Source organism: Falco biarmicus, chromosome 11 (assembly GCF_023638135.1).
Source record: "Falco biarmicus isolate bFalBia1 chromosome 11, bFalBia1.pri, whole genome shotgun sequence".
In the NCBI taxonomy this organism is placed as follows: domain Eukaryota; kingdom Metazoa; phylum Chordata; class Aves; order Falconiformes; family Falconidae; genus Falco; species Falco biarmicus.
Genome location: NC_079298.1, coordinates 18,683,891 through 18,700,219, shown reverse-complemented (window position 1 = coordinate 18,700,219; position 16,329 = coordinate 18,683,891).

The window sequence follows — 16,329 nt, the reverse complement described above, 5'->3', positions numbered from 1 at the left end:
GCTTCACGGAGGTTATTTCTACTTAACACAGATGTAAATGAATGATCAAAGGCCTCATTATGCACAATCCTATATTTTTCTGGCCTTACTCCAATTTTTGTCATGAGAAAATATTTCAGCTACCCTGAGTGCCTTAAGGATAAGTAGTTTCCATGGTAATTAAAGTTTGGGGGATTTAGTTGAGAATATGTTAACCAAGGACTTTCTGTAACTTCATTTCACTAGCTGATTCAAACATCAGAGATTGCAAGTGTATCTCTAAAAGTCATTAGCAGAGATTTTCATCACTGCTGTTGGCAGAGCTAATAGGGAGTTCTAAGTTATGTGTAGTTCCAGTTTGCAACAGTGGTTTTGCTGGGATCATTGCAAACTGATGTGCAGCATAATTGTGTGAAGCTCACTGAATGCTTATGTGTGGAATTATCTTTCTCCCTCCCAGCAAGAGGGAGGACAACCTCCTAACATTACTCAAAGACTTTTCTTCCAAGGACTGACAGGAACAAAATAATGATGCACAATAATACAAGAACTTCCTAGGGCAGGGGAGGGGCAATAAAAAGACACCAGAAACACATTGTGGACTTGGTAAAAATAAGATCACTAACAAGGTACAATTATAACTTCAAGAGAAGGCCCAGCTAATAAATGCATGCATAGTATTAGTTGAATTTCTTTATAAAAAATACCAGGGTCTTTTGCTGATTTTAGCTATGAACTCTGTTCTGTGCAAATAATATTTTGACCAGGATACTCTTTTTTTTTTTTTACAGCTAATGTAGCATTGCTAGGAAACGTCTTTTGGAAGAAGCTGCTTGGTTAAAAAAACCACCAACAACAAAAACCCAAACAGAAAACACCAGTAGCTTTGATCTGCGTAAACCAACATGTAAGTTCTCCACTGGAGAGTGATGAATGAAGACATTTATTCCATGTCAGCACCAAGGAATTTTGGAGGAAACCTTTCTGTAAATTACCACTGGCCCAGCTGTGGTAGTGGAAGCATTATTTTGAGTGGTATCAATAGAGCATTGGGGTTTTTTGCTTTTCTGCCATTTTAAACAACTGAAAATTACTTTGTGATTAAGTGGAAAGGACAAAAATTCATCCGGGGAAAGGAAATTAAGTTCGAAAATATTTATGGAAGGAGACAAGAAAAGAGGAGAAGCTGCCTCTGGATTTAAGAATTTATTAGAAAGAGAATTCTTAGTTGGTTTGCTTTGGGTTTTTGGTTGGTTTTTTTTTAATATAATAACCAACATTTTCCTATTTTCCTGGTTTCTTTTTCTTAATTTCATTACCTGAAGGTAGAGAGGACATACTACTTGTCTTTTGTTACACTGAAAAAAAATGCCCCAGAAAATGCAGCGCTCCAAACCAAAGAAAGACAGATAAGCCTTACAGGCTTCTTTCTTTCTTCCTACAGAATACTGATTTTCCCTTGGAAAACCAAAAAAGCTGTTGTATGTGTTTTTAAAATGGATTCATTTTGACTGTAGTTACGTTGTCTTGTTAACATGGCAAAGCAATTCCCCTCAGAATCAGTGTGCCAGAATTCTTTGTGGTTGTTGTTAAAACGGATAACCACCAATCGGTAATATAGTCATGTAAAGATCACAAGATTCGTGAGCACAGTTTCTGTAAAGTAATGTCTGAGTTCTAAGGATTCTTGGTGTGTTAGTAGAGTAGAGGACAAGGGAAAACTGGCTGATTTTCCTCTAGGAGAAAAGCCCCCAATTTAAACACTTGGAGATAGTATTGTCATGCATCTAAAACTGGAGAGGAGAAGGGAAATCCAAGGCGCACGAGGTCACAACAGAACATGAGTAAGAAGTGAGGTGTCTCAAGTTTCCCTCAAGGCTTAGCTTTGTGCAGGTCCACACTGATGTCTCTCAAAACCTTCTGCAGGATCCCTAAGCCCTCTGAACTCTGCTGGCGGTGAAAAATATCTCCAAACTGTTGAAAGTTAGTGCTATATGCTGGTAGGCAAGCTAAGTCAGAGAAGCTCACACATTTAAGCAGCACAAGGCAATGTGGAGCAGAAATACAAGCTGGGGCCTTGCGGTATGGATGCATGCAGCTGCAGCAGGCATCCTTTGCTGAGCCGCCCAGGAGGGCTAACTGGCAGGAGCAGACTGCTGAACTGAGGCAAGTGTACTCTTCTTATTCTTGCATTCAAAGCTAGGTCTCCCATCCCTTCATGGCGCTGTGTAGATACCAAAGTTGTACCCCAAAGGTCTGGGGTTTTTTATGCCTGTAAGCACCTCAGCCTTGGGACTGCAGAGCAGTTAGTACAGCTTTGATCATGTCAGAACCTTACCAGGCCCTTCAAAATAAACATTCTTCACAGTCTTGCTTGCAGCCTCTCTCTGGTAGGCATTCTTAGGGACTGACAGCACTAACTGTGCAGTCCCTGTAGTTAGTGATAGTAGGTTTCCTTAACTGGTAGTTCAAAAGTTAAAGCACTCACATTTGATACAGAAGACAGGACTTTCCAGCTTCTGGAGATTGAGAATAACAGCTTCCCTTTCAATGGAACAATCAAGCCGCAAGCCTGCAGGTTTTTCAGAGGTGAGAACTGTCTTAATTCTTCCGACTGAAGCTAATGCTGTGTGCAGAATAAGATAAAGAAGATGCTGGACCAAATAGCTAGTGGCTGGGACACACTCTTCCTGAAAGTAACGACTGTTGGATTCCTGGCCTGGTCCCAATGCTTTCCCTGTAGTTTACTTTAAAGAATTACACAGCAAAGCAGAAACAAGCTGTAGAGACTCGATTGTAACCAGGTTCAGTCTTCAGGTGTGTGCCCTCATCACTGGGCTAAAGAGTCTGGTTCCTTTTACACTGCTGGCTGATGCTCTGTTGGGCTTTTTGCACAGTGAAGAAAGGGTAACGTGGTCTCACCAGGGTGGAATATTCAGAGCGTGGCAGGAGACGCTCTGTGTGGCAGGGGAATCTGTGTTTGAGCCCACATCTCTTCAGCTGAGGAAAGAGTTGAACATGGGCCCACCACATTATGCTGTCATGTGAAAGATGGATATCTATACCATCACTTTTTGAGAGAAAGCCTGCATTGTGTTTTGTAGAGAGCCTAGGCCTGTGATGCTTGTTACATGTAACCGTACTAGGCCATCTGGGATCTCTGCTGCAGAAAAGCCTTTTTTTCATCCAGCTAGGTGTGAGCATGAAACAAATGCTAAACTGCTTAGCTCTTTCCAGGCTGTTCCCAGACTTGGGCATAGCCAGAGCTGTTTCTGCAGGGGAGCATTATGTAGGGGAGGAAGGTAAAATTACAAGGTGCCTATGCAGGAACTGCGTGGGTAGTTTTCAAGATCATCTGTTTGGGACTTCGAGGCTTGCATTCCTTAGTGGATCTTGTTTACAGTCTTTAATTTCAGTATTTCCAGTCACCTAGGGCAGTCTCTCTAATGGGTAAAATGGGGATCATGCTTAATAAATTTGGATATTATTTAACATTTCAGGATGAACACTAGGTCTTACAATGTGCTCCCAATGCCCGTCCCCATTCCATAACTCAACACAAAATTTAATTATTTTCTTATGCTTTTCTGGTTTACTCTTCTTTACAGTATCTGAGCTGTGTGCAAACATTAAGGTGCTTATTGGAAAGAAGGTATTATGTCCATGGTACAGATGGGAAAATCAAACAAGTTTGTCCAAATTTATCAGATTTAGAATGCCCACTGTAAGACACCCGAAGATGGATAGTTTGAGAATTTAGCACCGTACATTCAAACCACAACTATGTTCAGTTAGGTTCACATGCTCAGGACCATTCTAGATATCAGATTCCAGGTATCTCAAGTTCAGCACCCTGCAAGTGAGTAATGCAGACTTAGTGTCTGTCCCTAAAAGGAAATTAACGTTTGTTATACTATGGGTGAATAAGGACACCAAACGAAATTTTCATAGTCAGTTTTCATTCTGTAATGCCCTCACTTTTGAGAGTTCCTTTACGGTCTTTGTTCAGGCTTTTGAGTAAGTTGTCCTAGGTTTAAGAAAGTAAACAATGGTAAAATAAAGCAAGGGCCCCTCCAAATAGCAGCTTTGCCTTCCAGACAAAGGGTGGTGTTGACAGCCATAGCCCCAACAGGTATCATACCAGAACTTGCTGAAAGCGCACTCTGTTACCTTGGTCTTGGTCATTAATAAGGACATTAAGAGTTTTGGCCCCTGAACGTGTCCCTGAGAAACACCACCAGGAAGCGGCCACCCTTTTGGTGGACCTCGCACAGCTGATCAATACCCGTTGTACTCCACAGCACAGCTGGTTATCCATTCACCTTGTGGTACGTTTTTTCATTCCGTATTTCACCGGTTGGACTGTAAGGGTGCCATGGGAGACCATGCTGAAGGCCTCCCTAAAGTCAAGGTAACCAGCACGCACTGCTCTTCCTCCTCTGCCGAGCCAGTCTTCTCATCAAAGGTTTACCCTTGGGAAAGCCACATTAAACCAGCTGTTCTCAGTCACCTTTGTGTCCTTCAGGTGCTTGGAAATGTCTTCCAGGAGTATTTGCTCCACAGTCAGCCTGGGGATGCAGGTGAGGCTGACAGACATGTGGTTCCCTGGCTCTTCCATTCTGCCCTTCTTGAAGTTGCAGCAGTTCAGCTTAGTGTAACGCTCTTGCTATGCTGTGCAAAGAGCAGTGACTACTGATGCATTGAAATGGTCTGTGTCTAACATCTCAGAACGTGTAAGTATGTGTGTGTAAGAAAGAAAAAGAAGCAAAGCTTTTGGAAGCCTGAGGCAGAAAAACTTAAATAATCTAAGGAAAAATGAAGCAAAGGAGAGCATTTTAAAAAGGAGGCATTTTATGTGGTATTCTTGCAAAGAAGTTGAAAATATATTATTGAAAAGTTATGGAAATTCCATAGTCTGCTGTATGCAAGTGTCCAGTTTTAAAGTTCATTAGAGTTTTAAAAAAAATACTTTACAGCTACTTTAATTATGGATGTCAATACAATCTTAAACATGTAGTTATAACCTACATTACAATAATTCCTTCTTACAGAACCTTTCAAGATGTCATAGCTGGCCATTATCTTAATCTGGGCAGATCAACCTGATGAGTACTGGGTGTTTGATTTACTACAAGTCTGTCAGCACTTCTGGTTAGTTAGTAGATTAAAATTACAAGATAATGTATTAATTGTATGTAAGCTAAAAAAAAGATAAAGGCTGGAGCTTCAGGTGCCTGGTGAAGGAAACTGGAATACTTCTTCAAATAGAAATTCTAGAAACAAGAAAATTGTAATTTGATACATTTAGATTTTTTGAGAGGTTTATCCAATAGCTACCCATGGCAAAGTACTGAAGAAGTATCTGCTGTTTCCAACCTGGTATTTTGCTGAATTCATTTTGCTGCTTCTGCAGATCACTACCCTTTTATAAAGAATTGTCCTGTAAAAGGCAAGGTAGTCAATGGCAACATTTCATCAGCTTTGTGGGTATGTAGAAAAATTCATGTCTCTTGGCAGGTGTGGTCTTCTTTGTAGGAAGTAATGCTAGTTATCTTTCTGCTGGTGGCAATTACATATAGCTTGGGCTCCCTTAATAAAACATTCCTTCACATACCAAATAAGAGTTTATCCAGCATTAGAGTATGACTCATTTCTAGCCAGATATTTTTCAGAATATACTACCTTGTGTTTTTATTTTATTTATTGACTTCTTTTTATTTTATATTAAGGCGTATTTGCACTATAGTGGAATAATTTCGGTGTAATAAACAGAACTTGTACAGAAAATAATTTTGCTTCTTTTTCTGCTTGCAGGTTACCCACAGAGATCCAAGATTTTTCTCCTTGTTCAAAATTCTTGCAAGGTAATTTGTAGATGTTACTATAGAAATAAGGCAACTATTTTGTTACACAGTAAAACACCTCAAGTGAAACTGTTGTTTGCCTTGCAGATCACTCAACTCCATGTTATCAACACGTATGTTATCAACAATTAAGCAAAGCATATTGCTTAAATATTCTTTTATTTTAATATGTTTCAGTGGTGGCTATATTACTCTTAGCTTTTAGTAGATACTTTACATTTTAAAATGGGAAAAAATTGGATCATTTTCTACTTGGCGTTACTAATAAGTCAGAAGTGCTTATAAATGGCTAATAACACGTATTAGTTTACAAATTTGTAAGATAATATTTGCATAAGAAACCGGAGCTGTGAAGTGATACGTGATAAGGATTTATTCCACAGTGCTACCAGAATCTTTGGTAAGGTGACCTAACTTCAACAATGTGCATTTTAATATAGTTAAGCACAGGCTAATATTTCTAGGAAAAAAAAAAAGTAGATCAGTTATCTGATGGAGGACTGTATTGTGAAAAGCAGAGATACAGGAAAGCAATTAAGAGCACACAGAACTGCTATCCTTGTGGATAAATGTAGCAATAGGGATTTCATTGGTGGAGCAGTATGTCTTGGCCTGATGCTGAGACAGAAATTGGGAAAATGGTTAAGCAGAACTATATGGTTGATTTGAGATCTAGAAATCCTTCTTACAGAAAAGACTTAAAAGGTTTAATCTCTTCAGCCTATCAATGAATCACATAAGAGCTAACTCACCTGGAATTACATAAATGAAGAGAATATTTGTAACCTTAGAAATTCTTGGTTTAGCAAATAAATCGTTTAAAACACGTAGTGTTTGAAATCTGAGCCAAGACACATTTTATGATTAAAAAACAAAATACAAAACCCCCTTAAACTAACTTAGCCTTGGGAAAAAAAAAAAAAATAGATCGATAGGCCTGTGAAGTATTCATTGTCACCTGAAGGCTAAATCAAGAAAGCAGACTTTTTCCAGAGGTTGTAGACATCACTTATCAAACTGTCACCTGTACTGTGCAAAAGGGCAGCCTGGAGAATCATGGTGCTTTCTTTTGGCCTGAAAACCTGTGATGCTATGAACATCACAATGGAGGAAAAAAAAAAAACAAAAAACCCTTTAAGATGTTTTATAAGATTTTTTGAATATCTGCCATAGTATTCTAGTATTCATATAGTATATGGTTACAGACTGCAATGAATGGATTTTAGAATAATTTAAGGAAACAGACATTTTAACTTACATTACAGGGTTTTTTTCTACTTTGTGTTGCTAAATTTTGATGAATAGTCACTAGAATTGCAGTATCTCTTTTATTTAAGGCTACCCAGCCCCTTTTCCCTGATAAATTTCTGTTTCCTTTCTTCATTAGTTTATTAGATCTTTAAAGACTGATATTGCCATGCTGGGTGTTCACCTCAGGATAACTTTCTGGAAAGTGTATTTCTGTATTTGGTAGTGATCGTAACATCAAAAGCAAAATGACTAAAGCTAATAAAAACAAATGTTAATGAAAGAAGTAGTTGCAAAATATTAGACAGATTGGTGAGAAAATTTTGAGATTTACCAATTCTTTCTCTTTTATATTATAAACTCTCAGTAGCAGAACTTTTTTTCTTATGTGTTGATAAAATATGAACATGTTTTTGGATGTTTATAAGTGCTAATCACAAATTAACAAAGGTAATGACCATTGTAAGACATTTAGCTGGCAACATGTAATAATCTCAGTGTCAGATAAACTCTTTTTCCCAGTATGCATATGTAGCTCTTATTAATGAAACTCAAGCTGCACCTAATTACTAGTAACAGAAAATCACTGGCGTTTACCTCCCACGTACAGAGCCACACCTTGCCCTCCAGGAAACCCAGAGAGCTTCCCAAGAACTATTCCTAGCTCTGCCCTATATTTCAGCCTCTTTTGTAGCATTTTACAGTAAAAGTTTGTCACAGCCAATCCTGTCTGTATGCACAGGGTTTGACTGAATGCAGAAATGAAGCTCATCAGGAGATCTGGTCTTAAGTTAGACCTTTTATTACAGTAACTCTTTTGCTTGGTCTACATGGCTCAGCAAGTTTGGTGCTTTATGCAACACAGACTGATGCTGAAGACTATCTCTATTCCCTACAGTAGGAAACAGAGGGCAGAGTCAAAAGTACCATTTTGGTAAAAGTTACCATACAAGATGAAAGGAAGAATTGGACAAGATAGTATTTTTTTTTTTAGTTTTTGTTTCCAGTTTGATCACATTTTCCTCCTGCTTGAGAAAATACTTTATTTATTTTTGGAAAAAGTACGTGTGGGATTATTTATGAAAGAGAAGGTACAACATGGTTACCTTTGACAGGAGAGAGTTAGGGTAAATGGGTTGTTATTTCACCAGGAGACTTTTAAATGCATCTGAAAAGAAATGACAACATTCGGTTGATACTGGGATGGTATCCATGAGCTGACGATGCATTTGGTCATGGCCTCTGCAATTCAACTTCAAATGTAAGTGTGCAGTACTAGTGCCAGTATGGGATTCAGGAGACCTGTCCTCAGTTTCCTTCTTCACAAATACTTCATGCTAACCACTCATAAGTCCCTTAGCGCCTTATTCTTCTACAAAACTAATGTGAAAGCATTTTTGCCATATATAGATAAATAAGCATAACATATTCTAGAAAGAAGAACAAGAGCCCAGCAAATCTCCCAGGGAGTTCTCTCCTGGAAAGCAAAGTCACTGAAAAGCAGTTGGAAACTAAGAGAGTACAATCGTTACTTCTCTGACATGGTGACTAGAACAGGGAATCTAACTCGATTGCCCAAGAATATAGAGAAAGAATAGAGAGGTTTATACTTTCTCTGTGTCTGGCATTGATGGGGGGTTGTGTCCTAAATTCAAAATGTGTGATGAAAAATGAGAGGGATTTCATAGAACAGACATGAGACATGATTAAAGGATTAGGATACTCCCCTTCCTGAGTGGGGCTCACGCTATTTAGCTTATCAAAGAGAAGGTTAATGGGGGCCCTTTCATACACCTTTCTCTGTAGTAAATACTCATTTTAAAATACATGGGTTAGCTCTAGCAGACAAAGATCTAAGACCTTCAGTCTTAATTTATAGTTACCCATAATTAATCATTGAGAGAGTTATCAAGAATTATGGTAACTTTTCTGTTGATATTTTGTATCAAGATGTGATGTTTCCCCCTTAAAATGATACAATCTAGTTCAGGGAAATCTCTCCATTATACAGGAAGTCAGATGAGAAGATCACAGGTCACTTCAGGCTTTCTAATCTGTTAATTAGATAGTTTATATAAATTCAGTTTAATTGGTTCTGTGATTGATAATAAACAGTACTTTTAATGTATCATGTTTGACTACAGCCTCACCTAATCTCAATTATTTCTTGCTGTACGTGGGTGGTAGGACTTTGTCATCCTACCAGCATCTCCACCTTCATCCCTAAGGGTTGCATCATTATCTTGTTACACAACCTGCAGGGTTGATATTGTTGACATGATGCCAACCACAAAATCATTGAGTGATGGAGTGATGGCGTTGCTGGAGATCCCAACAAAACTGCTCTAGATCCTGCACTCAAGTTAATTGCATCATTATCTTGTTACACAACCTGTAGGGCTGATATTGTTGACACGATGCCAACAACAGAACTATTGAGTGATGGAGTGGTGGCGTTGCTGGAGATTCCAACAAAACTGCTCTAGATCCGGCACACAAGTTATTTATCAAGACCAAGTTCTGTTGTATTTTTAAAGAAACTTAACTAGAACATAGGGCTCAGATGATTGTAGTCTCTTTGCAGGTCTCTGTTGAGGATTTTTAGCATGTCATTCTAGGGTTTTTTTACAACTAAGTGTATAATTTTCCAGGCTTTTATCCAGGCTGAGGCTGATATTTAAAATTTTGTTCTTACTTGTTCATTCAGCTGTATTTTGCTCGGTAGTTCTGTGAACAGCCTGCACCCTGACAAGGACAAACAGCATCCATTGGCCATGCTGTTGTTTCTCTGGGCATCCCTCCAGTTTTGCATGAAGAGCAGCCTGTCCTTAACACCATCTCGTGAGGAAGCAGTCCATCTTTTGGGGGACACAATGATTTCCTTTCCTTTGGGCTCAAGATCTTTCATTCCATTGTGCCTGTTGGCAGAAATTAAATACAGTAATTCTGTTGTTTCAGATGAGATGTCAGTCTGGTAACCGTCACCTACTGGCTATATTTCTAGATTTTATCCTGTCTCAGGAAGAGGCAGGCACTCCACAACTTTCTGCAATTCAAAATTCTTTGAAAAGTGCTGTCCCCTTCATGTTTGCATTCCTACATTGTTTACATTTTTCTCATTCCAAAAAGCAAGCTGCATTACATAGCCCTCTTCACTCTTTTTGTTGTCCCACACTTTGGTGCCAGCGGTCTCCAGTTAGCTTCCTGAGCCATCTGGCCTTTAAATACTTCTTACATTTCCAAGAATTTTGAACAGTTACAACCTAAAACTTCAACGCTACTGGATATTACAGTGTATTCTCAAACCAAGCTTCCACCTACTGTGATTTGAAAAAGACGTTACATGTGTACAGTACATGCAGAGGAATGTGGTGTGGCAGAAAACAAACTATGTACTTGGGGTGAAAAGCATTGCAATGGGTTTTAAGAAAAGCTTTGTTATGAGGTAAAGGCTTAGCGTGAAGCCAGGATAATCTTGTGACTAACAATATATTAAACTCAGAAAAATTGTTTAGGAGCAGAACTTGCTATAGTATACTGGAAGGGGACCCGCAGAAGGAAGGAAATGAACAATATGAGTCTGTTAATAATACATTCTCTTTTTCCCTCCACCCACAGGCATACATCTTACTTGTACCACTACTACGTACCAAACGTGAGAACCGTAATACTTCAGGGAGCTAAATGTACAACATTCCTATGACAGAATTAGGTTCTGGGATGGAGCTGGCTAATGAGCAATAAATAATACCAGAATACTATACACTTACTGAAAAGGATTAAAAACCAGCAAAACCCTTACCCATTATCTGCTAAAGATGTAGATTTTTTACAGGAAATGAAAGATGTTCCAGTTGGAAAAGACAGCTGTACACAGGCCAAATCAAAGTTGCACAGGCAAATGTAGTTATTTCCTCACTTTTGAATGCTATATTTTACAGTATTAGAGCTCTTCAGTTTTAAGTTTCTCTTTATATGTTCATACATCTGTATACAAGACTTACTGGAATGCATTTCAGTATTAAGCCACCTGGGACACAGTGCTGTGGGAGTTTGGAGTAAAAGGAATCCAAATATCTGGTCTGGTAAAAGTGCTTTCTTTTCAGTCCAGGAGTTGTTTTTTAATAAGCCTAAAGAAGAAAAAAAACACCAACCACAAATTAGAGTTACAGTGAAGTAAGCTGGGGCATCTAACAACTGCAGTGGAGGGAAATGGCTGAGCTGCACTGAAAGCCAGTCATCTGGGGGAGTCTGGGGCATCTGCAATGGCAATCTCCTCCTGGAAGTATTCGAAACAGAAAATTCAAAGCAGTAACAGATACAAAACTGTATCAGCAATGAAAGAAATATCACAAGGGGCTTCTTTTCTTCAAGAACAAAAACTTGAGTTCTAATAGAGAGTATTGGCAAAGAGTCTATGTCTGAAATATTTTAAAGGCTTATACCTTTGAATGTATTAGGTCCAATTTCCAAGGCTGCTGAGAATTTGCCAGTTGCGTAATTTTCATTTGTAATTATGAGAGATTACTGTCAGAGAGTTGACTTTAATTTCTGAAGCCCAGTCCTGAGGAGATACTGGAAAACCAGGACTCACCCTCAGTATTTCTGGTCATGCTTTAACAGTTCCTTTTGATGGAGCAATACTGGTAACATAATAGCTTTGCTAGAGAGCTTTTGAAAACTGGTCTCTCAAGCTTAGAAAATCTGTGTGAAGAAAGTAATAGTTATCATTCAAACTTGACGCCAGACTCTAATTATTACTTCAAACACAAGAAGAACACAGCATCAACAGATTTATTTTTTTTTTAATCTCTTTGGTACACTGTAGTAGCCACACCTACATCCTCTTAGAAGAAACATATTTCTCTTCTCCTGAATACATTGCACAAATACGTATTAATTTGTGCAGTGCATTCATAAATTTGTCCAGAGTTTAGCTTTTCTAGTTTTTTACCGAATTGATCTTATTGTCATGCTTCGTACAGTACTACATTTAAATTACACTAGACTTACTTCAAATGCTGTTAGCCCTTGAAATTCTCCTTGCTTATGGAAGATACCATGCTTACGGTATACGTGGTAACAGCCATGAAGCTGCTTAGTTTCACTTTGCCTTTACCACATTGGTTTGACTAATCTAATCAAATTGGTTGTGCTCAATAGCATTATGTTTAAGAGTGTCACTTGATCCACAAAGTGCTGGGCTCATATACCCAGAGAAGACCGGCACCATGAAATAAAGATTAGTTTCTTATCTGCAATACCATGTTTCACCTTTATTGCACTATCTGTCTAGCTGACAGCCACTTTAGTCGGACTACCAAAGCAAAGCCTACCAACTCAGATAGCATTAATATATGATTTTTAAAGCAGCCAAACCACATGCTTCATTCCTGATTTCTTAGACTGATTGTATACGCGCTGATTGTTAAAAATTAGGACACTAGAAACTAAAGGGATTTAGCATTAAAGCAATACTGCATTTTATTGAAAAAAATTCTGAAACCAGAAGTTCTCTTTTCCTGCAGGATCCTGAGCAATGTTCACTCTCTCAAAAAATCCAAAACCCCACAACTATATATTTTGACATGAAATATAGGTCTGACTTGCAAAAAACACAGGTTTTCAAATTCCCTATAGTTTTCCAGTAGAGGCATAGGCTTCCTTAAGAAATGTAATGGTTGGGAAATATGTGTGAACTTGTAGTTTGTAGTCATATTTGTGTCTTTCTTAAAGGTTGTCCATAGATCTCTCTACACCCAGGGACTGAAAATCATTGCCATATAGTACACAGGCATATTAGCATATGGTAAACATATATTTTTTAACATGTTTGTAATTTTGTTCTTGATATGACCTGCAGTGGACCGGTGGTGCAGATCCTGTGTGAAATATGATATGAAATTAATGAGAAGGCCTCTAGTTAGGGTACAGACTCCCACGGAACATTTTCCTGAAACACCATTATTTGGAATCTGAAAAGGTCTGTGTTGTCAGAGTTATTTTGGTGACCAATAATGAAGGACAGAGGGAGGCTTTTTTTTGAAGAGCTAAAATAGGACTGACTAGGAGGAGCTGTGTGTTTGTGGGGCAGAGGAACTTACCCATCAAGAATGTAACAACTCTAGGTTGCACATTATACATGTTATCATACAGTGACTTGATATTGTGTCTTACTATGCAGTCCCAGGAATGGAAGAAGCATAAGGAGTTATCCAAAGGAAAGACAGGGAAACTAATTCTGATGTTAGCGGAAGAATGGTACCTCTCTTCTTTTAATTTCTGCTTTGCTGTATGGTTCCATACCAAAACAAGACCTGCAGAGATTTCCCATGTTGTTTTCTCACAGCTTTAGCAAGCAGAGTGCCTCCAGCTTGTGTCCTTAGTCCTCAAGAGGGATCTTAAATCTCCCTGGAGAGGAAAAGATTCTTTCTATCCACACTGCTCGTCTTTCTTAGTCTTTCTTAGTGCTTGTCTTTCTAGCAGGAGAAGGCAGGACTGAGGAGATACAGCTTTCAGTCTTGATCCTGCCACAGACAGGCTTGGAAAGAATATCTTAAATTACTGAGATGTAAAAGAAAATTACCTCTAAAGGTGGGGATATCACTTCTTCCTCATTTGGGCACTGGAAGTATAGCCATGAACAGCAAGAGAGATGGTGTTCCCCAAGAAGAGGTTCACCTCTGCCCAGCTCCTGCGTGGTCCTGCCTCAGAGGCGTTCTTCTGTCAAAGAAACTGTTCACACACGTGGCCTCTCTGACATCTGTCCTAGCAGCCACCCTGGCAGTGCTGGGGACAAGGCTGTGGTCAAGCCAAGGATGTGAAACTCCTGCTGGGGACGTTTCCACCGTGTCAGGACTACACTACCATCCTCTAAACACAGTTTGTGTCATAGACCACGAAAGGTTCCGATTTTATCCTTCAGGTTTTATGGATGATTCCCATGTCTTTGAAGTTCTGTTCCCGCTGAAGATGAAGGCAAATTCCTACTGATATTAATGGGGTTAGGATGTGTCCTTGTCTTTATTTTTGCTGTTCTTTCCTTTGTTGCAGTAGACCTATTCCTTTATTAAAGCTTTTGCCTGGGGGAAAAAGAAAAGCCACGTTACTAAATTATGAAATATTTACATTCATGAAGCCAACCCCTTATGCCTAGCTCCTCCTCTGATATTAAGATGACACTTCTTATAGAGCTACAGCTTCTATGCTGCCATTATTCCTCTGTGGGATCCAAGACCGGGAGGTGACAAAACAGCAGGCCACCATGAGCCAAGTGACAGTAAGTAATACCTAGGCATGCTTGCTGATTTTGACTCAGTGCAGTGGGAAACAACTGTGTTAGACTGATGGTGGTTTGTTTAGTGCTGGAGAGCAAAGCAAGATCAGAGATGAAAGAGAAGAAAACATAAAACTGGGGAGGTTTCTAAATTAAACTTGATTTTTACCTGAGAATAAAAGGCCATATGTTGTAGATATATCTGTAATAATCATCCCAAAAGCAAAGTGTTAAAGGCATCGGTTTGCTTATCACCATTTATTTCTATCTTCTTTTGTATTTATGTTTACCTTTTTGCCTGCAGTTCTCTCAATGCCACAAGAATGAATGAAGCTTTAGTGTCACAATCCATAACGAAATGATGTGCAGTTACTCTTCTGAATGTTTTGCATCTCTTGTTTTCATTGTATTTTTGTATTGGATGTAAATCTTAATAGTGGTTTCCTTCTTTTTTAAAAAAAAGTTTTGCCTGTTATTGAAATATGTGTTGTTCAAACTATTTAGCGTAGCTTATTAATTTATTCCTCATACTTTCACATATTTAATGCTTTTTATTTTGCCTTGCCCAACCTCTTGTAGGTTTGGTAAGACAGGTAGTGACTTTCTCTCTGGGTGTTGCTTTGTTTTGTGGGTTTTTTTGATACTTGGGTAAGTCACTTCAGTTTATGCCTTTCATTTTTATCTCTCTGTGGCATAGCCTATGGAGACCATATCTGTAAAATGGATAAATATTAAGTAACTATCATAGTAAAAGAAACATCCTGTTAACTGGATTTCTGCACAGTTCACTCCTAATGGTTCTCTGTCACCAAACTCAAGATCTCTGGCCTCTCTGGTGTCATCCTAATGTTCCTTTTGCTCTTCCCTTGCCTTTTCTCTCTTGCTGACCTTCAGTTGTCTCGCTCCCTCTTCTCCATTTCTCCTGCAAGCTCTCTTTGCTCCCATTTATCTGGTCCTTCACATCTTTTGGCAGTAAAGAGGAGGGCAGGTTGGTGGGCAGCTGGAAACATAATTGTACTGATTGTCCCTATCTGCTGTGCAGCATTTCTTCGATGGTCTTCCTTTGGAAAATGTCCCATGCAAAACTGTCACTTCCCTCATTCTCACCTCGCCTTTCATGAAAGAAATACTTAAAGTAGTTAGAGGGCAAGAGAGGAAAAGATGCAGATTTCATTTGCACAATGCCTAGGATTTACAAAGTCAGCATGAGAAATGGAGCAGCTTTCAGAGCAAGGAAGGAAACAGTTCCTCAGATGTGTACTGAGCTGGGCATTTTTAATCCTCAACATGAAGACAGTGGTGCTGAACATATTCATACTCATATTCATACCAGTGCAAAAATACATTTTTAACACTGCACTATAGGACGAAAACCACTGATTTTTGGCTGGCAGAATCTTAGCCCGAAAAGGAAACCTGAAAAAAGAGACACACAAAAAAACCTTGGAGCTAAATACTCTCACGCTTTAGAAAGTCAAATGTAAGGACCAAAAGGAAAACACTTTATTATGTGGCTTTTAGTGACCTTTTGGCAGGTTTTGGAATATAATGGGGCAACTACCACTGTAATGTGACATGCTTATTTGTGGGCATTAATACAGGTGAAGACAGATTTTTGTTACTGTATTATGATGCACAACTGTGTGGCTAATTTGCATGCAAAATTTCTATGATTAATAAATTAGGCAATGCTAGTACAAGTGTACTACAGTGAACCACTTGTAGCAATCACCAGCGCTCTAGCAGGCGACATAAAATACTATGCCCTGCTCCAGTAAAGCTTTGAATATTTGAATATCAGTTTGCAGTTCCCAAGCTGCAAAGCGATCAAAGGAGGGGAAGAATGTTCCTTACTTTTATCCCTCTTACAGCAGAATCAGCATAATCACCAGATACCTTGTGTAGAAATGTCAAACAAACTCAACTGAAAAAAATAAAATCACGCAGATTTACCTAAACCAC